The sequence below is a fragment of the Wyeomyia smithii genome, chromosome 2, assembly GCF_029784165.1.
Source record: "Wyeomyia smithii strain HCP4-BCI-WySm-NY-G18 chromosome 2, ASM2978416v1, whole genome shotgun sequence".
NCBI classification, from domain to species: Eukaryota; Metazoa; Arthropoda; class Insecta; order Diptera; family Culicidae; genus Wyeomyia; species Wyeomyia smithii.
The window spans coordinates 27439771-27467657 of NC_073695.1; the positions used below are offsets into that span (position 1 = coordinate 27439771).

Sequence of the window (27887 nt, forward strand, 5' to 3'; positions counted from 1 at the left end):
ACACCTGGCTTTTTCTTCGTGTTTTCAGACGGCGTTTTGGAAGCAAAATTATCCTTTTGGGAATTTTTGCTCCAAAATGTTTTGGTTTCAACGTGGCTGTTATTCGAACCACCTCCCTTTCCGTTTGGCTGGTCCTTTTTCGAGGGGTTAACCGGCGGATTTACCGAATAAGCAGCGACTTCCTTTTGAGAACCGAACACTTTTCGGTAAATCGGTGTTTTGTACGCATCAATCGATTTACCTAAAGTCATCAATTCTGCAAGCGTACTTACTGGCTTTGAAATTAAAACTTGCTTATAGTCCGGCCTGAGGTTCCGCTTGAGCACGTCGAGTTTTTCGCTCGGTGTCATGGGAACCGTCATAGCACGAAATATTTTTTCCATTTCCTGGAAATAGTCCAGGAAACACTCGTTTCGCATATGCAGGCGCTGGGAAACTTTGATTTAAGAGCGGCGTCAAGTTCCGGATGAACGAAATTTGCCTTAAGCTCACAAACCAAATGGTTCCAGTTGTAAAGCCTGTTCTGCGATCTCATAGCCCGATACCAAGTAAGAGCATTGTCAGTGAGTAGGTGCATTGCAGAATTGAACAGCTCCTCCTCTGAAATTTGCTCGCCCTGAGCATAATTTTCAACGGAGTCCAGAAATTCATTCAGTCCTAGCCCATCATCTGTCCCAGCGTATTTCTCGATTTTCCAATCGGAAACACGCTGTGGTCGACGATTGTAATGGTAGCCCGAGCAGGATGGTATTTCATTACCCGTACGATTGGGCAAAGGAAAACGTCCACCTGTCGGACTTGACCTTCCATTCCCATGGTGTTTTGGGGCCTGGGACTGAATGGCTGGTAAAGCTGGTTTCGTGTTCTCAATCGGAAGTGACGGACATCGATCTTTCAGCAAGTCCAGGAGTAACTTTTCCACCACGGTTTGGTTTAATGTGGGCGCCAGTGGTGGATCATGTACTTCCGGTTCTACTGGCTCGTCGATTTCGTCCGTCTCCCGTCTTTCGTCCAGATCGGTCTGCAGATCAATCTCGGGAACGCCAGCTGGTTTAGAATGTACCAGCGCCCGAAGTTCACTGACGGATTCACGAAGTGAGACAACTTCTTGAACCGTCTTTCGCAAAACTGAAGCAATAGTGTTCAGTGAAGCAATCCCGCCCATTAGCGTCTGAGTAGCTTCCAAAAGGCTATCAGACCTCTCAGCCGCTAGAGCTTTATCTCGTTGGGATTGTTGAAGTAAAAGTCGAATCTCGTCCCTTAACTCGCTCAAGACAGACCCAACATCTTCTCCTACGAGCGGACCAGATCCTACACTTTGCGGGGAAAAGGGTGCCGTTTGTGTTGGTGGCACGTTCGTGCCCAGCAAATCTCCCAAACCTGCTCCACCTTCCCCAGTATTTTCAATTGAGGGAAGTACTGCTAACATATCAAAATGTTCTTGATATGTAGCAGCAACTTCAGCCAACAAACCCAAAATTTCCTGGTTGACCTCCCCTGCTGTATATTTTTGGATTATCTAGAGTCGAGACCCCAGATGGAGTAACCTTGTTCGGTAAACCTCCTTGTTTGGGCATCTATAACGGAGATCTTCCTTAATGGAACTCAACTTCCCAAGGCAGATCTCCATTTCTTTAGCAGCATCCCCATGAAACACGCGCAAGCGTTCCACCGGAGAAGACCGTTCTTCGGCCAACAATCCCCGTAAACGACGCTGCCGCTGAACCCCAGATGGATCCGAATCAGCCGAGACGACAACATTCCGCGAGCTCAACTCAAAATCTAGCTCGTCGAAATGCAAATGGTCAACCCGCATCAACCAATAAGCTCTGTTGAGCTCTTCAACCATCATTGCCATTTTCTCAATGTTCTTGGAAAAGAACTCAAAAGCACAAAGCATTAAGTGTTGACACGGTATGAAACTTTCTATTAATTTCGCCCACTAACGATTCCCTTTTATTTCAGGAATTTGAGCTGAATTGGATAAATGTTTCGAAACGGATTGAATTTTAAAGGTTGGCAACCACCTTGACTGGGAAAGACTCAGTCTGGCAGTTCCACCAAAACCAACGCAAAATCACCGATTCAGAAGACAAAAATGATAAATATATAAAATATAAATTTTAATAAATAATATAAATAACAATAAAATTTAAATGAACAATACGACCGCGAACAATATTGCGGAAGAAACCTCACCACTTGCGTAACAAAAATTCTAGCAAAAATCCGAATTTTGATAGAGGTACCCCACACTCAAAAAGAAAAAAATATTTTTCCTAAGGAAAATATTTTTTTCAGTGCGGTTTTTTTTTGCGCTGTGCGCCACTTGTAACAGGGGGTCACCCTGTACACACTTAAATTTGCCCGGCGAAACCCTTACAGGGTGGCCAGATACCTCTATCGGATTTCGGACTTTTGCTAAAACACAGAGAAAAAAACATACAAAATAAGCACTTATCGCTTTTTATTCCTAATTTCCTCTTGCTGTCGGTGGTGGGGGTGCTGCGGGGACGTTGCTTCTCGTTGTCGGGATGGCCGTTTCCAACAGTTCCTGCTGCAACGAACTCCGGCGGGGTAGTGTTTAAAACTGCTCCTACTAAACGCGACAATATCGTTCACCAACGAAAAAACGAACGAATTTAAACGAATTTACGTGAACGATATTCAGCGCAAGTGGTGAGAACTGTCATAACAAGTGCACGCTGCTGCGGGAGTGCCCAAATGCGGGTAATTTTCACTTTACACTCTCTCGCAGCGGCACCCAAAATTAGGGTTATTTTTACGTTAGCGTTACACATAATTAAGTAAATTTTCCCCTCGATGCTAAAATTGTAACCGCACAGGTTACATGTTATACTAAACAAAGGTTATAAAATCGGTCGAAAAACGCAAAATAGATCCAAGGCCCGGAGAGCCGAACCGGTATACACCGGTATTCGACTCAGCTCGACGAACTGAGCAATGTCTGTTCGTGTGTATGTGTGAGTGTATGTATGTGTGTGTATGTATGTATGTTGTCTGTATGTATGTGCCGCAAAATACTAACGCACCTTTCTTATAGAACGCAATATCCGATTTTGATGATCTTATACGCAAACGAAAGCTACTGTGGTCCCCCAGAATGCTACCGAGTGGATTTTTGATTAGTGGCTTGGATTTTAAAATATTGATCACAGGGTATTTATTATATGACACATTAAACTTTTTAAGGCAAAATTAATGGCACGGAGAGCCATGTGTTGTTTACCAATTTACTCAGATCGACGAATTGAACAATTTATGTATGTTTGTGTATATGTGCATGTACGTATGTATGTGTAAATATGTTGTCTATATGTGTAGTATATCAGAAACGACCCAAAAAAGAAAAATAACAAAAAAACACTCTTTTTACAGAAGGCTTTTTTTCCGATTTTGATGTTCGCATGCTCAAATGAAAGCCCTAGAGCTCTTTGGAAATCATACTGAGTGCGATCTTTTATTGGTTGCTTGAACTGTAAAGTTTTGACCAAATTATATTTTAGACATGGGATATTTTACTTTCTGGATAATTTTTCTTTCTCACTGCTCTTTTTTCTTCTCTATCCCTCTTTTTTCGTATTGCATTTATTTCTCAAAGAAAATCAACGATCATCGACTACTTTTCATAATCTTTACACTCTTCGTAGTGCGTTTTAACTTGTGTAAATAAATTACCCTTCAGATTTTTCTTGAAAATTTGAACCAGATTTTAGAAGAAACTGCAATGCTTATTTAGCTCATTTTCTTCCGAAGCTTCCGTCCTCACTTCTTATAAAATATATACTAAATTGTACGTTGAACCTAGATTTGCGAAGAGTAAGAAACATTCACAGCTTTCGAGAGCCAAGCATTGTAGTAAAATCTGATACCACAATGTGCAAATGTAAAACAATTAAAGATGCAGATATTTTGAAAGCTTTACCAAAGTTGTATAGACCTATTTACGTACGTATGTGTTAGTACCACCCGTTGAGAAAAATACAAATAAATCGCTGTTTTGTTTGCAATGCTACGTTTGTAACAGCTGGAAAATTTTAAGTTGAACACTTATTTTATGTATTAATTTGTAACCAGGAATCTAAAGTAGCTGATGAACGTAATCGGCAAAATAGGGAAAAAGTGTTAAAGACTCTCTAAATGACTCTACACGTTTACTAGTGTGCGCAGGTGAAAAGTCACTTATCTCTATGAATGATACAATATGCTCATGTAAGATATAAATATTGCTTTCTAATTTGAGACTAAGTGCAAACAGAGTATCCATGTTATTTCCCGTTATCGCAGCAAGATTTAAAAAGTCTTCATTTCGGATTTTTTCATACAGCCTAGGCCTTCGAAAGGAATAATGTTCTCGCCTACACTCTGAAAATTTAAAATTCTCAAAAATCGTGGAGAACCTTCATTTTCAGAAAATGCATTTGAGATAGAATTGAATTGACAACTTTCATCAATAGCTATATATTTTCCTGTATAATTCTTAACTATATTTCGAGAGCAGGTTTGTAGAAGTTTGCTTCAATTCGTAAAAAAACTTGATGCTGATTCATAAATCTAGGTCCTGCGATTTCTGAAAATAAAGCGAATAAGTAGAACCGCATTAAACTAACATACATGCACGCTGTTCTAGTGTGAAATCAGCATCTATCACGTTCGATTATCTCAAAAAAATTTGAATTGCTTCTAGCCAGCATTTAAAAATTGGTTTGTGTTCGAAAAAATAAGACTAATGTACTCCAGTGATATCATTCATGTTATTTGCGAAAACCACGTCAAACTTTAATTCAATGATCGTCTTCGGTTAACGTTCTGAAAACTATCTTTTAAATTCATTTCATTCACTATCGAAGTTGGACTTACGTTGGTATACGATTGTAATTGACTGGCCTAATATGTATAAAGTAATAGTTAGTATAACAAAGGTTTCTGCACCACTAGGTGGATTAATTCAGGTTTTTATTAAATGATCGTTATTAAATTCCCTGGTCTTTGATAATCGTTTTTTGATAAACGAAGTTTAACTTAGCAGGAAAAAATTTTTGATGCAATTTTCAGCGCTCAAAACATGTTATTTTCGAGAAAAACGTTCCCGTATGCACTGAAAAAAAAAAACACTCATGAAAATCATTGTTCAGATACTCGGCAAGTTTCTAAACTAATAAAATAATACGAGATTTTTTATTTCAGTTGATCTGCTGGGTCTCAAAAGTTAACGCCGCAAACCTCTGCAAACAACGCGTTTCGGGGAAACGGTCATTACTCCACAAATAATTGGCATTTATTATGCACAAACGTATTTTTTTGTTGTTGATTACCAGAGCTTTCAGGAAATTATTTCTTTCATGTAATAAAAAAGGTGCTACACGCTCAAAAAAATCCAAACTTCGCTCTTTTTTCTCGAGTAAAAAGGTATATAACCCCTTAAGCGCTTGTAGTACAATAAGGTCGCTTTTTACGCGGGTTTTTACGCGGCTTTTTTACGCGGATTCCGGAATTCACGCGGTTTTTTTTCGCGCGGATTTCAGTTTTCCCTCACTTGGAAAGCAGAATTAACGCTGGTTTTTTTTTAACGCGGATTCCGGAATTTACGCGTTTTTTTACGCGGATTCCGGAATTTACGCAGTTTTTGACGTGGGACTACGTCTTTATTTACTATACTGGGATGCATTCTGTAAAATTGGAAATGAAACTGGCAAATGTTGCGTCAGATTTTAAACGTTAATAACAGCATAACCACATGATGAATAACAATAACCAATATATTGTTGGATAGATAAAATGTATAACAATTTTGTAATATGTTAGTTATCACTCTAATTTCATTGCTAAGCGGTAAAATTGTTAAAAAGTTTCTATAACAAATTTACGCGAATAATGAACCAATTACATGCGAGCATTCCTAGCACAGACGACGTGAATAGACACCATCATTCCCTGTGATATTCTCTGTATCAATGTAGAAATAAAAATTGACAGAGTCTCCCCGTTCCAATAGGTCAATTTTTTTTTGCTTCCATGAGCTTAGACTAATATGATGTCTCGAAGGTAAAAGTTTTCTAAAAAGTTTGGAACAATCCCCATTCTTTAACAATTTTTAAACCTGCTTTCAGAACCTGATAAAAACTGATGTCTTGAAAGAAAACATGCCGGTAAAAGCAGTATCAGTACCAGTTGAGCAAAGAACCGCAGGTCTCTCGTCATCTATGATTGCAGCGATACTCTTCTGTTCGTACATTTCAGCGGTACACTTCTATTCGTACTGCAGCAGTACTGTTCGTACTGCAGCGGTACTACTCGTATTGCAGTGGTACACTTTTGTTCGTATATTTCTATTCGTGTGCAATCGAGGAAAAACTGCAATGCTGCTGTTGATGGTGATTGACAGTTTATCTCATAAATATGATTACCATCAATTACTCAACAAGAATTGTAAAATTTTGCAACTGATATTTATTTAATTTTATCTTCGATATTCACTAAATAATAATGACCGGATAGTATCGAAAGAGTAAATTCCTAAATATATACATTTATAGAAGTGTAAGAGCCTGTGGATGCTTGTGAATTTTTTGTTTATTTACTAAGATGCATTCAGAATCTTTTTTTTTACATATAAAAATTGTTAGATGATATTATATTATTATTCTAAGCTTCACCATAATAAACGTATATTAGCTGTCTTCGTCATACAGCGAATGTAGTTGTAGGCAAATGAAGAAAATTGTCAAGCAAAAAACAAAAATGTAGGTAATTGTGGATTCTTTGCTGGAACTTGTTAATTATTTTGTTTAAAATATCGTCTTATGTTTGCCAATTAGTGAACCTTTGAAAGGGCTTCCATATTATTTTGAAAGTAAGATCCATATTATAGATTTGATTTGATCAGAGTTAAATAAGACAAACCCATTCATTATGATAACGTAAGTGTTATTGGATTTGGTTTTTGAGGATATAAAGTTAATTCTGACTTTGACGTCTTACGAGAAATTCTTGGTGCTTCTTCAACAAGCACTTGTCAAAGACATGTTTTTTGCACAAAAAAATACTACAGGCATAATATCGTCAGGTATAAACGATATTCTTTCGAGTGTTGTTGAATATATTTCAAAAATTGATTTCCCGGGGAGGCTGAAAATAAAAATACGTACAGTCGCTGAGCAAACACATTGATTCTGTCTGCAGACTCTGTATATTTTGTAACAAAAAATCCCCTAATTACAGTGTTCAGTCCCACGTCACCATTTCGTACAACCCTAGGGCTGTATACCTTGTAGTATTATCACGCGGTTTTTTTACGCGGCAAAAGCGACTTTAGTGTACATAAATTGAACCGTTGCGGACCAGAGTGGTCTATGTGCCATCGAGCATATTCGTCAGGAGAAGCAATTTTCGAAAAATCTCTGAATAAAATTCTGTTCAACGGATTCTTTCAAACAAAATGTTCTAATATAAAGGTTATGAAGTGGTTTAACATGTGAATACATAAAATTACCATTTTTTTGGCGAGCTAAATGAAACAGAATTGCCATTCTGTTTCGGACGAAACTTTAACATCGTACCTATAAATCAGCTTTAAAGTTCGATTTTTAGAATTTTTTCTAGTTTCCTAACTTCAGCTTCTTGAGTAGATGCGGTTTATGTAAAAAACTCATTTTTAAAAAAAAAGGGTCTTTAGACCACACTGTTCCGCAACGGCTCAATTAGTACTTAAGTTAGCTATAAGATTAACTATTCTGACTGTAAGTAGCAACATCTAGTTTCTAAGAAAATACAAGTACCGTGGAATGGGGTGAAATTGATCACCTGAAAATTCGTGATAAAAAATACTAATCAAAAGATATTGCTCTTACAACACTAGGCAATGTTAACGTGTCCTTGAGCGCAACTTTTGCATGATTCACATACCTGTCAAAGTTAACCCTTGCATGCCCGGTGCAATTTTTCATATTTTCGAAAAATTCTTCTAACTCAGTCAAAACTCAATCAAATTTGATCAAACAAGTTTCCAAATACCACAAAAAGTATTGAATTTACTTTAAGTAATCCTAGTTGAGGGTTAATTACGTTAATTTTGGAGAAGTGAGTAAAGTTTGATAAAAACTCAAAAAATGTAATTTTCAACAATGATCATTGCATACTATTAAAGAAATACTGATAAAATCGCAGGAAACCACCAAGATGTTAATTTGAGAGCTATTTTTTTAGCTTTTGCAACAAACCGAATTAAAATCGGTCTAACGATCAAATAAGAGCAAATTTAGAAACAAGCAGCTCGTGAACCAAAATAAACAAATTTTAACCTGAAATATCGTTATTTTCGTCTCCAAACTAGCTTTAAATGATATTTTTCAGTACAGAAATCATCATTTATCTTGAGCATATCGAAAAAAAAGCAAATTGCCAAGAGAATGTATGGATTTCAATGGTGATCAATTTCACCCCAGTTTACCTCATAGTACCTTATAGAATTATTGAATTTATTTAATAAAATAGACGATAGAAATTACACCAATAGCCATAGAGGTTCACTGGAGCACATACCAGTACTTGTTTTATAATTTCACTTTTTCGGGAAAAATGTACGTGAAGCTAAATAATTGGAAAATGTTATAAAAATTGATCAATTTCACCCCGTTGAATACTGAAAATCGCTTGAAAATAATTCTTTTAAATTGGTCGCAGATGGATACTGGTGCTATTTTTTCCCATCATTTTGATGATGTCTTTAGATAGAGAAGATCCTCAAAAGAACCCAATGACAGTGAATTTAAATCGCACGCAGATCAAGCCCTCGTTATTCCTTTTCATAATTTAGAAAACATCTTCACCATCACGAAGAATATCTCGAAATGATATCACTTTCCCCTTTCGGCTGCCACACTCGATTGAGTTCCAGTCAGTGTAAGGAACCGAGTGTATTCTTTTCCTTCTATCAGCAAATTCAACTAACCGTTGAAAGTTTTGTCAACTCATTGCCCGCTCCCCATCGCGGATAGCTGTCCTGAAGCTGTTTGCCATGACGCCATCGCGCTCCCGGTTGTAGCAATATTTTGGTAGGTACATTTCACACCGAGCACCACTCGGGTGGAGAATGGAGACGAATAAAAAAAGGCTCCATCCCATTTCCGTTCACATTCCAGCTCGTTAGAAACTGTCAGCGGGTAAAATGAAAGCGTGGAAAAGGATCTCGAATAACAATGCAGGCGCATTTTCACCAGAAGACAACTTTTGTCCCAACCCTGCGGCTGGGAACGGTGTGGGGTAAAACGCGCCTCAAATTGGTTGACTGGTTTGTGCCGAGCGATGGTGGGGTCACCGTAGACCGTTGTGTCGACATCATTTCTTTTTCTCCCGCCAATAGTGAAAGAAAGCGTTTATGTCGAAAAGTACGAAATAATGACGAGATAAAAGTATTCCACTTTGCTGAACCGTTTTTAGTTTACTTTGTGTTGAGACGAGTAGTAGCGCAAACCGAAGCAATCATCGAATCCATTTAGTCGGAAAACGGACGGATGGTTTTTTTAGATAACACTAGTAAGAGGATTGTGAAACGGACCACGACTTCTGGAACTGTGGTATTTATTTTGCAGATGGAATTTCGCTCAAGTTCAGGTAAACATTAATGCCTGAAACCTTGGTCCGGCAACAGTGTGACACAGAGAACCTGCTCAATATTACTAGTTTCCAATTCAACAACGACAGTATTAATGTCCGTATATAAAAGAAAAAAAAAACTCTTCCGAACCGTTTGCTTGTTGTGACCCAGAATCAAAATGATGTAGCATCAGTAGCCTTCAGCTGAATGTAGGCATGTCTACTCGTAACCTACCATTTTCAGGCACTTTCGGGTGATGTTTCTGAAAAAAGAGAAAAAAAATGGATCAAATAAGCTATTTGTGTGCGTTCAGCTCGAATGTTCCAGCAATCCAGCTGGGGGCTTCGAAATGTTTTCCTACCGCCGTGTGCCGTCACACAGCAATGGATAACATTTGAACAGTTTGAAAAGAGAAAATTAAAAATATTTACCATAATCGTGGGCTGGCAGAATTGATCGTTCCGGCCAACAATAGACAGGTCACGTTTCAAGCAGAGCGCAGACCGGAACAGTGGAATAAACAAGAAACACACACACACAACCGGAAAGTCGGGCGGTGCTCGGGCTTATTGCCACTTTTTTGTAGCAATTTGCAAACGCAAATGCTTGCAACCAGCCAAGAAGGGTACGAGTGTCCTCGCCGAAGGCGTTTGAAACTACTACCGTTCTATTTCGGAGCAAGCTTGAGTCAGCAGTTCAGGGGTTGGGTCAAGTTTAAATATCTTTGATGAAAAAAATTAATGTTTTATTTCTTGTCCTGCAAGACTTTGATAACAGCACTGAACAAAAAGATAGAAAACTCAAAATTAAACAACCCAATCGTTCTTTCGACCAAAGAATAAACGACTAACATCCGAGCAAACAGACGTAGGGGAGAACCGTACAAGACGCACCAGTTAGGTAAGATGGCCCATGCTATTAATTCCCCAAAATACTAACACATGTGGCTTTTTATGACGAGATTCTTCGCTTTTCTCATAAAAAACCCAGCTTCTCTACAGTTCTCATATAAAAAACTGTGCCATAATGACTAAAATACTCATAAAACTGTGTAATTGGCTGTGGCTCTGTCCAACATGTAATTATTCATTTATTTTATTTAAGCTTTTATGATTAACTGACTAGTAAATAATACAAAAAACTATGGTTCCCCTAACCTTTACACTTTTGGAGTTTATAATACTATGAGCATTTCAAATTATTTCACTAACTTTCGTCAATTTCTACCTAAAAACAATCAAAATTAAAGTTGGGGCAGAATGCACTATGAAGAGCTTGCAGGGGATTGCTTGACAACGCAAAGCATGGTCCATTATTTTTAATTTTACTTTCGAGACTTCAAGCGCTCCTCACTTCGCGTGCTGATTTCTGCTAGTGGCATATTAGCCTACTGATTTGAAGCATACTAACCTTTGTTGTGGTGCGTTTTGGTCACGGGCTTGTTTGGCGGCAATTGTAATTTTTACCATAAATTACATTGAAATCGAGTATTTTATAATAAACTTCGTCATAAACATGCAATAAATAGATCCTACAATCATCCTACACGTTCAATGTCGCTTTGAAATGATTTGAAGCGCTGTAAATCGCGAAAATGCTTAACTGGTGCGTTTTGTACAGTCCTCCCCTATGTTGAATCCTGAATGATTTATTATCACCTTTGCCTTTGGCCGGTGATCCACGAAGCACCGACTCACGGGAGGGGAGATGTGACGTGATGAGGATTAAAGCATTGATCTGAATCTCGGCTGAAATTTATTTGAGCGGATATGGTTCGAGGCAAACACGGCAGAGGTGTTGGTTTGCGGGTTTACTGAAGCGCCTGGAAGCAGCTGCTGATGAACGAGAGTTTTTGTTTTAATGCGGATTAATTGCACGAGAAGGATGATGTTTTGCGGCAACATTCGGTCGGCATCAGCAATTAACCGAAATGACACAATTTCGACTCACCGAACCGATTAGGCTGCAGGATATTGCTGGAAACAAGTGGCTATAAATTTAATGAACCTGACGGATGTATTAAATTATACCAGCCGACTGGAAGATGGAAAACAGTTAACCGGGGCTTGCAATGCCTTATCGGGACCAATTCAGGCCTTTCCTTCGGAATGAAGGAACGGTTTGGAGTCAAACATGGGTGAAAGCTGTCAGCTGAGTGGTGCGATTAAGTTGACTGCCGAAGCCTAAATAGTTACGGAAAATTGTTACTGAATGTTAATTTTCCAGCAGTTGCATGAGTAATCGGCGGTATACACCAACAATTTGAAAAGATATATATTTATTTCTCACCATAGTCTCCTTTTAGCATGATACACTTTTTCCACCGATGTTCGATGGCTGTTAAGTTTATAGCTCCTTAAAATAGCCATGAACTGCAGACTTCACCTCTTGATTGATAGTAAATTTTTCAACATCGCGCCGTTTCTTCAAGGTATGGTAGATAAAATAATACAACCGTCGAACTTTATGAATAGGGTGCGTGAAAAAGCAGTTCAAATTAAAATTTAATTGTTTATTTTAATTACATTGCACCAACAAACCGTCCATAAAAAACGACTTAAGCATCTTCCAAATTTAATATTTTGCAGGTTTGAATTTGTGAACCAATGATTAAGCGAAGATCACGTATAATTAAAATTCCGAAGAACTTTTCCAAGACTTTAAATATTGACAACACTTTGACATTATAAATTTTAATTGGACACTATAATTATTTGCAATCTGTACCCCGTATTTTATCAAGAATAAACGCTATTGCGCGAGAAAAATTGACTATCGGTACTCTTCGTTTAATCGAGCCGTACGTGAAGCTTTCATAATGAAAGCTAATTATGCTATCCTAAAAATATGTGAGGACACCGTCAGTGTTGATTCCCGAGTATGCCCTGAACAGCCTCCAATTCAAGAGGTGGAAAGACTCCTCAGAGACCACATAAAATTGGATTTTAGTTTGTGCATGGCGATACAGATACGTCGTATAGGGTATTGCGTACTGATAACCTTTAACAAGGGCCGAAAAATAGCTGAACAATTCTTTAGGCAGAACAACTTCAAACATGCAAATGGTCATGAGCAAAAATCGTTACACTGTCTCAGAGCATATTAAAGCAAGTGAAATCGTATCCACCGGATGCGATAAATGAAGAAATTTCTTTGGTGGTGTGTACACTGCCTATAATCGCATACCAGTCCCATATAGATTTTTATCGTTTTTGAGTTAAGTATCAGAATCCATCTATTTCTTGCTTTACTATCGATTAAGGAAACAAAAAAGTATGCTTTATTTGGAAAAAGTCAGTAAAAACTATAAGGTCAAATTGTCCCATCTTGAAAATAATCGCATATCAGTCCCACCAAATGTTTTGCCCGAGTATGGCCATATTTTTTCCTTCAATCCATATAACAAATATTTGGTACTGTTCTTCAAGCTTCTTGCTTTTAAAAAATCATCAAATAATTACCTAATGCAAGGTTGTTTCAAATAAATTTCACACAAAAGGTAATTTTAATAGACACTGAAACTGCAACTTTTTCTGAAACTTTGTTTCCGAAAGGTTATTGGTCTTCAATCAGAAGAATTATAGCCTTGAGCAATGCTGCTTTCTGTAAAGAGTTTATTTCCTGTGGATGATCTGCCCACTTCAAATGATCATTCAAGTTGAAATTGACAAAACTCAGAAGAAATCGTTTTCAGTTGCTTAGCTTAAAACAGCTTGTACCTCTTTTCATCGCCGTCGTCTTCCGTCAAGTCACTGTTGTAATGAAATTGGAAACTTCCGTTTCTCAATACCACTTTTCCAATATGCTAAATGCACGGTCTAATTCGGAATAATTTTATTCAGCACGTATTGCAAAACACTGAAGACGTAAGAAAGGAAATTATCCAGTAGCTTATCCAAGACTTCAACCTTATTTTTTGCTGTTTCAACGACGACCTTAAAGCCGGGGTAAGTAGAGGATGGACGTCTCCGCCATTCTCTATGCAGCATATTTGGAAGCTGTCTGCGGCCATAAGTGTCTGCCCATTCTCAAAATACTTGAGAAAAATATGACTACTCCTACACCGTGCGGTTGGAAGTGAGACTGGTATGCGATCATTTTGCTACTCGATGGCCTAAATAATCGCATATCAGTCTCTTCCTTAATTTTCATTATATTTTTCACGTAAAAAGCAATTCTTTAATGGAGAAGTTATGATCAAAGTCTATTTCGTTACATTATGTCGAAAAAATAAGAACAACCCACCCTAAATAGGTGAAATACTCAAAACAAGAAAAATATCTTCTAACGCTGAAATCAAAGAGATAGTTATCGGTTTCCGTTATACTCTACTATTTTTTTTGGAAATAAATATTGAAATTTAGTCCGCAAATATATATTTCGACTGTGACGTACAGTCTTTCTCAATGCTTATGTGGACTGGTAAAGAGCAAAGCGTAAATCCTGTTTTTTATTTGTAGTAGGTAAAATGAAAATTTAGCACTCTTAATTAAACTTCCGAAAAAATCTGGCAACACTTGCTATTGCTTGATTACGTTGTTAGTGCGCTGTTCTATTTTTCGATTTTATTTCGTTATAAAGCTCTCAATTTTGATATTTCTTTCGACCTGTCTGCTTTCTCGAACTGCATTCTACACGAGTGATATTGGATCTAATCTCTGGATCAATCTGTTCGCCGATAAATCTGCTGTTTCGTGGTGCTTCGCTCATCTGTGATAGAACAATGGCTTCTACGTGCAAAACTTGCAGCTCCGCCGTCAATGGAATTGACAAAGTCGTCTGTCGTGGTAGCTGCCGATCACTGTTCCATCGTACATGCATTCCCCAATTGCAACGATCGACTTTGGAGGTGATTGCAACACACAGCAGCAATCTATTTTGGCTATGCGATGATTGTGCCAGCAGCTTCAACAATTGGCTGCAACTACCCGTTACCACCGCCCCCGCTGCTGATTCATTACAGCTGTGTCAAGCAGTCGAAAAATTAAATTCTGTCGTCACCGATCTCTCGTCTCGCATCGAAAAACACTTCCCGTGCGGACCTGCTGTTCCAGCCCAAAAGATGTTTTTTTCTCAACGTCTGCCGGGCGAACAACCAACGCCTAAACGTAGTCGAGAAAACAATGCCAAATTTCGTGCTACTGCCGCTGCTGTTTGTGGCACCAGAACTATACAACGCGAAATCAAAACTGTAGCAGACGAGCGACAGCAATTTTGGATCTATCTGAGCCGTCTCGATCCTTGCAACACAGTGAATGATATCGCCGCAATGACCCAGGAGTGTCTAGGAATCAATGAAACGCCTAAGGCAATTTTGCTTGTGAAAAAAGATGCGGATCTCACTTAGCTTAATTTCGTTTCATTCAGAGTGGAAATTCCAAGAGATCTCAAAAAAGCTGCTTTAAGTGCGTCTACGTGGCCGATCGGAGTCTTGGTGCGCGAATTTGATTTTGATCAAAAAAGTTATACATTTGCGTTGTTTACTTTCCACCGGACAGAACACGCGATAAGCAGCTAATCGACACTCACATCCAGTCCGTTTTAGCTATCCACGATAGAGTAAAAAGGTGTGACGAGATCGTAGTCATTGGAGATTTTAACTTGCCTAATTTATACTGGGCCCCTAAACGAAGCGGGTTCCTTTATCCCGATCCGGATCGCTCCAACTATCATGCTTGTGCACTTAATCTTCTCGATGGATACAACGCCGCAATGCTCGAGCAAATTAATAACAATGTGAACGAGAACGGACGCTGCCTTGATCTTTGTTTTGTCTCCACTAGAGACATCGCACCCAGGCTAACCTATGCTCCGGCACCATTGGTTAAAACAGTTTCCCACCATCCGGCTCTTCTTCTTAATTTTGATGAGCAGAATAGCCTAGACTATCAGGAGCTTGTCCAACAGCCTCGTTATGACTTCAAGCGTACTGATTACGACGGATTGCTAGAAGCACTGCTAATTTTCGACTGGGCTAATAATCTTAATCCCACTGATGTCGATATGGCTGTAGATGATTTTCTTTCCATTGTTACCGGAATGATTGCCCGTTTCGTCCCATGAATGAGAGTACGACCCCGCAAATATCTTCCCTGGCAGTCAACAGAACTAAGACGCTTGAAACGAATTAAGAATGCCACATTCAAGAGATATTCTGCAAGTGGTACGTTATCTTTGCGAAATCACTACCGGTCAGTTAACCAAGAATATAAAACTCTAAGAAGACGGTGCTACGCCAATTATAGGCGGAAAATCGAGAGAAAATTAAAAACCGACCCAAAACAGTTCTGGAATTTTGTGAATGCTCAGTGGAAAGAAACGGGACTTCCGTCTGTCATGGAACTTGCTTCTGAAAAAGCTGACAATTCGTCCGATATTTGCCGACTATTTGCTGCTAAATTTGCAAGTGTTTTTATCGACGAATCTCTTACCACTACCCAGATATCCGCAGCCGCCAGCAAATTCGCCCTTTCAAGTAGCTCCATCGCCTCGATCGATATCGACGATCGCGCAATTCTTGCCGCTGTGACTAAGTTGAAAAACGCTAACTGCCCCGGCCCTGAAGGGATCCCTGCCACCTTACTGAAAGAATGCATTCCTGGACTAGTAACTGCCCTTAAGCATTTGTTTCGCCTATCAATGTCCTCTGGAAGATTCCCTTTAGCTTGAAAACAGGCGTACATGTTTCCGGTACATAAAAAAGGTGATCGTAGCAATATTGACAACTACAGAGGAATATCGGCGTTGTGTGCTACATCCAAATTGTTCGAGTTAGTCGTTATGGAACCAATATTTGCTCATTGTCAGAACGCCATCGCGGAGGAGCAACATGGATTCCTCCCTAAACGTTCTTGTGCGACGAACCTTATCTGTTTCACCGGTTATGTAATCGATAGCTTCGTTGAGAGGTCTCAAACCGACGCGATCTACACTGATCTGACTGCTGCATTTGACAAGATTAACCACCGTATTGTCATTGCAAAACTGGACCGATTTGGTTTCACTGGCAACCTGTTGAGCTGGCTGGATTCTTATCTCTCAGGACGGACGATAAGTGTGAAAATTGGCGACGATTTATCTGAATCATTCTCTGCAACTTCAGGGATTGCACAAGGAAGTCACTTGGGTCCGTTAATGTTCCTGCTTTTCTTCAACGACATTATAAAATCATTTAAATGTCCCTGACTGGCATTTGCGGACGATCTGAAGTTGTTTCTCAAAATCAATAATAACATCGACGCTCTATTTCTGCAACAACAGTTAAACGAATTTTCACACTGGTGTGAACTGAATCGCATGGTTCTTAATCCCACCAAGTGCCAACTAATTACTTTCACGAGGTAAAACAACCCACTGAGTTTCGAGTATAATCTGAACGGCGCACCATTACAGCGTGTAGACCATGTTAAAGATCTTGGAGTTATTCTCGACGCTAAAATCACATTTAAGCAACATGTCTCCTTCATCGTTGCGAAAGCTTCCAGGCAGTTGGGACTGATTATTCGAACGACACGCGACTTCAGGAACATTCACTGCTTGGTTTCTCTTTACATTTCACTGGTTCGGTCCGGTCTGGAATACTGCTGTCCAGTTTGGGTCCCTCATTACAACAACGAAAGCATCCAGCATCGGTTTAGTCGCTATGCCCTCCGTTTGCTCCCTTGGAGACAGCCTATGCGGAATACTCGGTACGAAGACCGTTGTCAGCTCCTTCATATTGACACACTTCAACTGCGCCGAGAAACAGCACGCGCCATGGTGGTTTCCGACGCCCTCACCGCTAGGATTGATTGCCCTACAATTCTCCATCAGATCAATTTAAACGCACCCTCAAGAATATTACGCAGAGTTTCATTGCTTCACATTCCATTCCGCCGCACCAACTACAGCGCAAACAGTGCCATTATTGGCCTTCAAAAAGCGTTCAATCGTGTTTCACAAGTGTTCGATTTTCATCTGTCTGCTCGCGTCATCAGGTCTAAATTTGTTTCAATGTTCCGTAGTTTATTGTATTGATGTATTAGTTTAATTATGCTTTAGTAACCACTAGGGCTATTTCTGCCTGTTGGTAATTTGTAAATAAATAAATTAATTGTAGTTAGGTAGGGAATTATGCGGTCGATTGTTTACCGTACCATGTCTGGGGTTTTTGGGAAGCAGATTGAATAGCCATGAGAGGTGATTACCTGCATCTTTATTGAGAAGCGTGCATGAGTGTTGTTTATAAATTTCTAAACTTTCAGCTACGTCTAATTTCCAAAAATTATTAACGGGGCGGAGGAGGAGAATGTTATCCGAAGTTAGTGGATGTTCCTCGTTAAAAATATGTTCAGCAACTTTTGATTTGAAAAGGTATGGTGGGGCATTTTTTGGAACTTTACTTGCTTTTGTCACTTCTGCGAAATGTTCTTTGAAAAGTATCCCTAGGTTACGTTTAGTTTGTCCAATGTAAACCATGTCACAGTGACTGCATGCAATTTTATAAATTCCAGCTTTGTTCAGGGTATCAATAGGGTCTTTGGTAGACCCCAATTTTGTTTTGAGTTGGGTATTTCTACTAGTGTAGACAGTATCCATCCCAAATTTTCTAAATTTTGAACGAAGTGGGCGTGTCAAGTTAACGTCATATTCAACGGCTACCCTTTTCCGATCTTCTGTTATTGGGGTGAATGTTGTAAAAGATTTCCGAATTTGAGCACGCTTCTTTTTATCAACAATGGCTTGAATGATACTTTCATTGTAGCCATTAAGTTTAACAATTTCGAAAATATATTCCAGTTCCTTTTGCTTGGCTACTTCACTTAGAGGTAAAGTTTCCATGCGGTGGATCATATGATGGAAGGATGCCATTTTATGCTGGAAGGGATGGTTTGAAGTGTTAGGTATTACTCGTTTTGTATTCGTGGGTTTCCGATAAATTTCAAATTCCAAGTCCGTAGACTTTCTGACTACAACGACGTCCAAAAAAGGGAGTCTGTTGTTAAGTTCTTTTTCAATTGTGAAACCATCCCTTCCAGCATAAAATGGCATCCTTCCATCATATGATCCACCGCATGGAAAGTTTACCTCTAAGTGAAGTAGCCAAGCAAAAGGAACTGGAATATATTTTCGAAATGGCTAAACTTAATGGCTACAATGAAAGTATCATTCAAGCCATTGCTGATAAAAAGAAGCGTGCTCAAATTCGGAAATCTTTTACAACACTCACCCAAATAACAGAAGATCGGAAAAGGGTAGCCGTTGAATATGACGTTAACTTGACACGCCCACTTCGTTCAAAATTTAGAAAATTTGGGATGGATATTGTCTACACTAGTAGAAATACCCAACTCAAAACAAAATTGGATCTACCAAAGACCCTATTGATACCCTGAACAAAGCTGGAATTTATAAAATTGCATGCAGTCACTGTGACATGGTTTACATTGGACAAACTAAACGTAACCTAGGGATACTTTTCAAAGAACATTTCGCAGAAGTGACAAAAGCAAGTAAAGTTTCAAAAAATGCCCCATCATACCAGCTGTAAGTTTAGAAATTTATAAACAACACTTATGCACGCTTCTCAATAAAGACGCAGGTAATCACCCCTCATGGCTATTCAATCTGCTTCCCAAAAACCCCAGACATGGTACGGTAAACAATCGACCGCATAATTCGCTACCTAACTCCAATTAAGAGTGCTAAATTTTCATTTTACCAACTACAAATAAAAAACAGGATTTACGCTTTGCTCTTTACCAGTCCACATAAGCACTGAGGAAGACTGTACGTCACAGTCGAAATATATATTTGCGGACTGAATTTCAATATTTATTTCCAAAAAAATTAGTAGAGTATAACGGAAACCGATAACTATTTCTTCAATTTCTCAATCACTCTGGTAAGACGCTCGTTATAGATTTTCTAAATTTTATCTTCTAACGCTGTTTTCTCAACTCGATGATTTTCCAGATGGGACTGATATGCGACTATAGGCAGTACAGCAGCGTACGAATCTTGCGAAAGCGCTCGCTCAATTCCCAGCAACGTAAAATTTGAGATGAGTAATTTTTTGGAGGCTTTCCTGAGCCATGTGTCCTATACGGGCCAGATAGCAACAGGTCAATTTTGTGCTGGAGACCTGCATTTCAGAATATAATGAAGCAGTGAAACGCAATGCTTTCACTCAATCTTTTGTCATTCAACTAGCTAAATCAAACTGTACAATTATGCGAGATTGTTAGGGACATAGGAGTAATCCTAGACATCAAGTTAACCTTTACAGAACACTATACCTCCATCATAAGTAAAGCCAATAGTATGCTAGGCTTTAATAAGCGGTTCAGGCACATTTTACAAGACCCGTACACCATCAAACTGTCGTATATTACAGATGTAAGACCTATTGTGAAATATATTGTGAATGCCGAGCACGAAGAACGTGTAGAATAGGTCCAGAAAGAGTTCTTTCTATACGCGCTTCGCAACTTGAATTGGACTGCATTTCCTCTGCCACCGTATGAAGCACGTTGCATGCTCATTAATCTGCAAACACTCAAACAACGCCGCGAATTTGCAATACAGTTTTTCGTCAATGACATTATTTCAAATCGTATAGACTCATCTGCATTACTATCATCACTCAGCTTTCAAACACCCTCACGGCATCTTAGAACAAGAAATTGTTTTTCAGAAAAACATTGCACAGCAAATTATGCATAAAATGGTTCATAAATCGAATGATGCGTCAGCTTAATCTACATTGAGAAACCATTGTCATAACAATGTCGAAAGAACAAATTAAAAACTGTCTGAAATACACTAGAAATAATGCTTAGCACATAAGAAGAAAACTGTAAACACTATAAGTAACAACTATAATACATTTGCTTGACGAAAAAAATCAAAATAGAATAAAATAAAATTCAAACAGAGACTTTTAAACTTGAACCCGGGAATCGGTAAGAGACACGAATAAACTATATTTTATGCATATAAAAATGTTTACTGACGGTATCGCGCGCTATCGTGATTGTGCCCAGTGTGATTATTGAGCTTTGAAAATTTACCAATTAAATGATGTTTTAGCTTTGTTTTGCAGTTTTTATCGTCATGACCTGCAGCTTGAAGCTTCACTTAATTCAACCCTGCCAGTACATTATTTCTATATTCTATTTTTTCTATTTTAATATAAGAAAAAAAAACTAATCACACTTGATAAGTCTGATAATTAGTGTATGCGAATTAGCCTTGTAACCTAATATTCTGCTTAGCATTTTATATCTACATTTCCTTTACTCAATTTACTTTATAAATTGCAATTTTTTTTTTCATTTATAAATTATTATTTATTTTTTCATTTGCGCCTTTATTTTAGAATTTTCTTAGCTTATTAGCAAATAAAGCACATCAATTGCAAGGTTGCATATTCAATTTTAAGGTGCTATTTCGCCGCGTGCCGATAGCTCGCTATACAAGTACAATTTTGAGAAACAATGTATGACAAACTTGTAGTCCCTAAGTAGTACTACAAGTTTGTCGAATAGTGCAATGCTGTAACTCTTATATCTGAAGTGTGAGAGCCCATATTCAATGCAATATTCAGCCAATATTCGTGGTGAATATTTTACTTACGTACTACAAGTTTGTTTTACATTATATTTCAAAATTGTACTTGTGGAACGAGCTATCGGCACGCGGCCAACTGTGTAAAATGAACGCAATTTTTGATGAATTTCGAAGCCTGGATAACGAATGTGAATTGACCATAACGCAATTGATGCTCTAGTATATTTTCAATGCATGAGACAGCTCTACGCTACTCGTCATGACGACTTGTACTGGTGTTGGTAATATTTTTCAGAAACATTACGATTTTTGTATTTACGATACATATATTCTGATTTCGTTCTATGCAATTATTATATTCATTTACAAATCTTGCATTATGCATTTCACACAATTGTAATTGTAATTGTTTGTTGTGCGAAATCAGAGCAAAAGCTGTGCGAAATTGATTAAGACTTTAACTTTTACACCAGTTTTATGCAAAAGAAACCGAACGAGTTGATAATGAAAAAGACTTTCTGTTCCAATCAGTTGACAGTGTTCTATCTCGTTTTTTCAAAGACCAGACTTTTAATGAAAATTGACACCGGTGACAGTGAAGGTCGTTTCGGCTTAAGACAGTGTAATTGCTAATTTTGTTATTTTCAAAAATAATTTTTCAAAACAGTAAAATGAGGTTTGTGTCATAATACTGCATTGCAGTAGCTGTTTTCAATGGAGACGCATGGTGGTTATGATGGATATCATGGATTAAAATAATCACTCTCCAAAATAAAAAAAATATATATACCTACCTTCGTGAAAATTTGATATTGTTAAATTTTTAGACGAAACCATAGAAAATCATAAGATAGGATTTTCTGTGTCGCAAACCCTCCACAACGGCAAAAATCCTTTGAATACCTTAAATCTGCTGCCAAAAGATGGAAAATCGGTTAAACAGCTCGCAAGTTACATGTTTTTGAAAAGTTGGAAATTTAAAAAAAAATGGCGATGTTTTGGGCAACTCCATGACAGAGAGTGTTACCAAGGGCCAAACAAGAAAATACGCGTCTAAAATTTTCTTTCTAATGAACAACTATTGCGATTTCGAGTATAATCAGAGCTTTTAGTAAAGGTCTTTTTGCAAGAAATTGCTGAAAAAAAAACATTTCGATTGATTACATTCGTAAATCGACATTTTTTCTGAATTTACATACATACATGAAATGACAATACATACATGACATAAATGACATCGCGCACGCTGTTATGATTGTGCTCAATATCACTGTTGATGTTGCATTTTAAGAAATCAAGCTAATCATTGATTCGTGACTAGATTCATATAAGAGACGAGAAGTGATATTTTTGACAGGCAGAGTCCAGTCAAGAGGTTCTGCTAAGTCTGTAGTAGATCTGAATCATGACTCGATGATGGTTTGAAAAAGCTTGTACATGCTTTTCTATAATATAATATATAATTTTATGGAGTTTAGTCACACATTAGTATATCATATCAGTTATACTATAAAAGACCCGCAAACCATTAATATAAAACAGCGGTTTTCAACCGGGGGGGAATTCCCCCCTAGGGGGGAATTTGGCCGTTGCAGGGGGGGAATTGCGAGTGGAAAAATTTCACATGTAATGCGCTTTTGTGATTGACGGTGGTGCGACATTTTTTTCAGTATCCAATGAATTAGCTCGCGAAAAACCCATGCAGCAGTTGCGAATTATTTTGCTCTACACGCTCACTCTGGGCTACTCAGCGGTTGAGTTGAATTTTAATCATTTTTTCAGTTGTTCGAAGATGTCAAATTATGAGTAGATTTAAATTGATCATGGCGGCAAATTTCCTCAAAATTGGGTAACTGGTGCTTGCGTGTTGTTTTTGTTATTTTTTTTTGCAATTAAAAGCAAACAGAAAACCAAGCAAACCGTCTGAAAAAAGGAAGAAATAGAAATGTTTGAAATTAGTTGTTATCGGTAGGTAATTCATAATTTGAAATAATTGACTGCAACTAATGCCAATTTTTCTTTTTCACCAGGACTCGTTGGTTGGATATACGGCGAATAAATTCAAAGATCTCCCGTGTCCCAGCGAACAAAGGTAAATTTCTTGAAATAAGCCTGTTTTAAAATAAAATTCATTAAAAATGCAAAATATAATAATATCGAGTCAATAATGATAATTTTTCCGAAATTCCCTCATTGAAGCTTAAAGTACTCATTTTTGAGTCGAAAATGAGTAACATTTACGCATCGCGCATCAGGTATAATATGGGTAATATTTACTCAATTTTTACAACATTCGGTGGTACTCAAAAATGAGTAAAACAACTTCTACTAAATTTTGAGTACATATGGTTTTAGCGAAACTGATTAGGTTTTGACTCAGTTTTGGGTTATCCAGAGTGAGCGTGTATAGGCATTCATACGTCAAATCTCGCCAAACATGTGAACATCGTCAACAAGCACATTTCTCGCCAAACATGTGAAAAGGGTACACCTTCACAAAAGATGCTGAATTGTATGTCCGTGTATTGATGTTCTCCTGTTCCTGCTTGAAATCTGATAAAAATTGAAGTTTAAAAAGTCTTATATTTTTTAATTACAACAACTTTTCTTTCATGGTGCCAATAGGGGGGAAAAGCTTGTGTAAATTATCAAAAGGGGGTGCATGAGCTGAAGAAGGTTGAAAACCACTGATATAAAAAATCATTAGTATTAGAAAACATAAACCTTTTTTTTTTGTTACATTTTCGTTATTTATTTGAGGTGAGGGTGATTTTTTGGGTGTTTATTGCAAAATTCCAAGAGGTGAATAAGGCAGAAAAACAATATCTGAACATCAAAATTCCAGGTTGTTTTTAGACAATTTTTCATATACAACTACATGAGGGCGATATAGAAATCTAAAAACGGAAACTGAGAAAAATCTTCTTACAACCAACTCAACTGGTCTTGACATAATCCTAGCCGACACCGGGAGATTTTCTAAGGCAAAAAATTAGGACCGTAGGTGGAGCCGCCTCTCCTGGCGTCGGTGATTGGCACAATAACAACAGTGGTAGAACTAGACCGACTGAAAATGAGTGAAAATAAAAAAAAGCCTGCTTCTGCTCAAACCAATCGTTTTACTATTGGATGGACACTAGGATAGTCCTAACTGAGCAGCAGCGGGTGACAGCAGTGGCAGCTATTAGCTGCAGCGGATGCTAGCAGCGATAGTGGAAGTGGGGTCAGCAGTAGAGGAGCTCCGTAACCGCAAGGTTGTAGAGTCCGCTTTGGTAAGCAGGTGGTCGTGGGTTCGAATCTTAGTAGAATCAGGCCATTTGGTTTCAAAGGACTTTAGCATGGGTTTATTCTCAGGCCCCCCACCACGTACACTTCCTTCAATCTGAATTCTACAGTACTCCTGTTGACTCTTCTTCTAACTCAAATAAGTCCCTATTATAATAAAACTGGTGTGAGTAACGTACGAAAGTTCTCTACAGGGAATTGTATTAGGCGATATTGTTAGGATGGGCAGAGGCTCGGTATAGTTGAGCAGTAAGCTTGAAACGGAAAGGTGAAAAACTTAAACACAAGCAAGGATATGAATGATAAGCGTATCACTTACTTCCATAGTGATACTACCAATAATATGAAGTGCGGAGTACAGAAAACACCCGGGCAATATCACAATAAATCTAAGCTCTGGTCGCAGTGATGAGTCCACACAGAAAAATAAAAGGGTCAGCAGAAGGTGCAGCGGCACTTTCTCTGCCTTTTGGCCAGCACTTCTTCAGTGAAAAGCTCTGCCGTATTTTGGAAACGTAAAAGAGGGGGATGTTGGCAATCAAAATCTGTCGGCCGTCGAATTTTCATTATGAAAACAGCTTTCCACTTTGTTATCCGAAGAGTGCCTTATAACCATTGCCGGGCAGAACACAAAGATGCGATCAGTATCATATCCGATATTAAATTAAACAAGTTGTCCTTTTGAAGACGAATCAAATACTTGATTGAAGTGTTAATATTTTATCCGTTATCCATTACACATCATTCAAAATTTTTAACCGCCTTGACAGAGACGGTTGTAAATTCGGCATCATCTCCATGTCTTCAGCAATATGACACAATGCAAGAGGAAACAATGTAACAACAACAAAGTTCTATGCCAACCTTGCGGTCGTGGTTTTGTGTAGACCCATTCTGTTTTTTTTTCTCTAGGCCATGTCTCAGCTACCCACGCAAATGTATACAAACTAGTATATTTCGTGATAAAAACCACGCACATGGGTGTCTGCTTTTTCAACTGTTGGTTTAAACCGTTTTTAGGGGGTTATATACCTTTTTGCTAGAAAAAGAAGATGGAAGTTTAGCATTTTTTTAAGCGTGTAGCACTTTTTTCATTGCATTAATGTAGTAATTTTCTGAAAGTTCGGCCGTTCAACAACAATAAAACACGTTTCATCATAACAAATACCAATAATTTGTGGAGTAACGGCCGTTTTTCTGAAACGTTCTTTTTTGCAGAGGTTTGCGGTATTTACGATAGCGCAGATCATCAGAAATCGAAATACTTATATAATTTCATTAGTTTGGAAGTGTGCCGGGTATCCGAACGATCATTTTCATAAGTATTTTGTTTTCAGTGCAAACGGGCACGTTGTTTTTCCCGAAAAAACATGTTTTGAGCGCTGAAAATTGCATCAAAAATTTTTTTACAGCCAATGTAAACTTTGTGTATCCAAAAACGAGCGCTCATCGACCGGAGAATCTAATGAGGAACGCTTAAAAATATAGAAGAAAATCGGTGCAGTAATTTTACCACAATCGTAGACAAGGCAAAGTCATTTTTGACACCATTCCGAGATAAACACGTATAAAGTTCCAAGTTTAGCTTATGCGGCCGTGACGAGGTGCGTTTCAAATCGCTCTAACTTTCTCTCTATCGCTCAGATCTTCATGAAAATTTGTTAAAATATTCGCAAGAAGTTCTACTTTAAGAGAATGCAATAATAAGTTTTTTGATTTTCATAAAACTAAAAGGTATGTAACACTAAGTCACAGAATCTGAAACATTTGCGATACTCACTAGCCAAATCACACAAATTTGTGCGTGGCCTCAGCAGCTTTTATATGGTATTACATGATGAATCGGATCGAACCCAAATTTTTTTTTTTAAATTTTATGTCAAAGTTTTTCTAGAGTATTCAAAAAACTTCCGCATTTTAGCAAGAAAGAACAATAATTAATTCCATCGAGAGAAAATTTGAATTTGATATTAGAAACTCAAAAACAAAACATTCGTGCATTCTACAAAGTTTCATAGAATTCTATGATCTATAACTTTGTCTACAACCGCTTTGTTTGCGGCCAACTAATCTCAGCATCCAATGAAGTCATATCTATCACAAGACACTTTGCAGAAGATCCGAAATCGATTGGTTAACCAATTGACAGTTGATTTAAATCGGTTTTAGGTTAACCAAGTATACCATTTTTTGTTCTTATAAAAAAAACTATACATATTTGTGCACGACCCCAACAGCATTCTTTCTCTCTGGTGGTCTAATGAGTAGAGTAGAGTAGAGTAGAGTAGAGTAGAGTAGAGTAGAGTAGAGTAGAGTAGAGTAGAGTAGAGTAGAGTAGAGTAGAGTAGAGTAGAGTAGAGTAGAGTAGAGTAGAGTAGAGTAGAGTAGAGTAGAGTAGAGTAGAGTAGAGTAGAGTAGAGTAGAGTAGAGTAGAGTAGAGTAGAGTAGAGTAGAGTAGAGTAGAGTAGAGTAGAGTAGAGTAGAGTAGAGTAGAGTAGAGTAGAGTAGAGTAGAGTAGAGTAGAGTAGAGTAGAGTAGAGTAGAGTAGAGTAGAGTAGAGTAGAGTAGAGTAGAGTAGAGTAGAGTAGAGTAGAGTAGAGTAGAGTAGAGTAGAGTAGAGTAGAGTAGAGTAGAGTAGAGTAGAGTAGAGTAGAGTAGAGTAGAGTAGAGTAGAGTAGAGTAGAGTAGAGTAGAGTAGAGTAGAGTAGAGTAGAGTAGAGTAGAGTAGAGTAGAGTAGAGTAGAGTAGAGTAGAGTAGAGTAGAGTAGAGTAGAGTAGAGTAGAGTAGAGTAGAGTAGAGTAGAGTAGAGTAGAGTAGAGTAGAGTAGAGTAGAGTAGAGTAGAGTAGAGTAGAGAATGTGGCATCTACTCGTACACTGTCTGTGCGGCGGTTAAATAGGACGCCAAACTTTTTTTTGCTGGCCATGTGCTCGAATATCAATACATCACAAATTTGAAACAATTATGTTTCTCTAGCTTATTGAATCCTTCCATGCTTAAGCGCCTACGCAGCCTCGAGCAACTGTTCACACAAAACACACTAGTTTTAAACTAGTGAAATAACACACTCAAAATGTAAACTATTACTAACCCGAAATTCGTACGCCCACAACGTTAGCCGTACTGCCAATGCCCGGTTCTCAATTATTCAAACTGCAAATTTTTCAGTATCGGTATTAGTTACACAATGTTAATTGTCGAAAAAAAAACATGTTATGGGTATCCATATCGAGCTCGTATCCATCTTTCCACGAGCGGTAATGGCGGACAGTGCACGCAGCCCGTTTTGACGTTTTCTGTAGGTCGGCTAATTTTCAATCGCAGTAACGGAGTGAAAATATATATAATTTTTGCAACGTAGTATAGCAACTTTAATAAACAGTTTTGTTTATTATGATTCGCGCATGCGCACGACGAAATCTGAATAACAAAACGC

The 27887-nt window shown here is 38.1% G+C and overlaps 1 protein-coding gene across 2 annotated transcripts in view; it reads right to left on the reverse strand.

The window, feature by feature from the left end:
• LOC129725330 (5-hydroxytryptamine receptor-like) overlaps window positions 1-27887 on the reverse strand; it is a 396266-nt gene that overhangs the window by 201093 nt on the left and 167286 nt on the right. The window contains exon 3 of one of the 2 annotated variants that reach the window (XM_055681007.1): window positions 9851-9878. The exons of the other annotated variant lie outside the window; for it this stretch is intronic. The gene's annotated coding sequence lies outside the window, so the exon portion shown is untranslated. The remainder of the gene's footprint in view (window positions 1-9850; window positions 9879-27887) is intronic. 2 annotated transcript variants of the gene reach the window in all.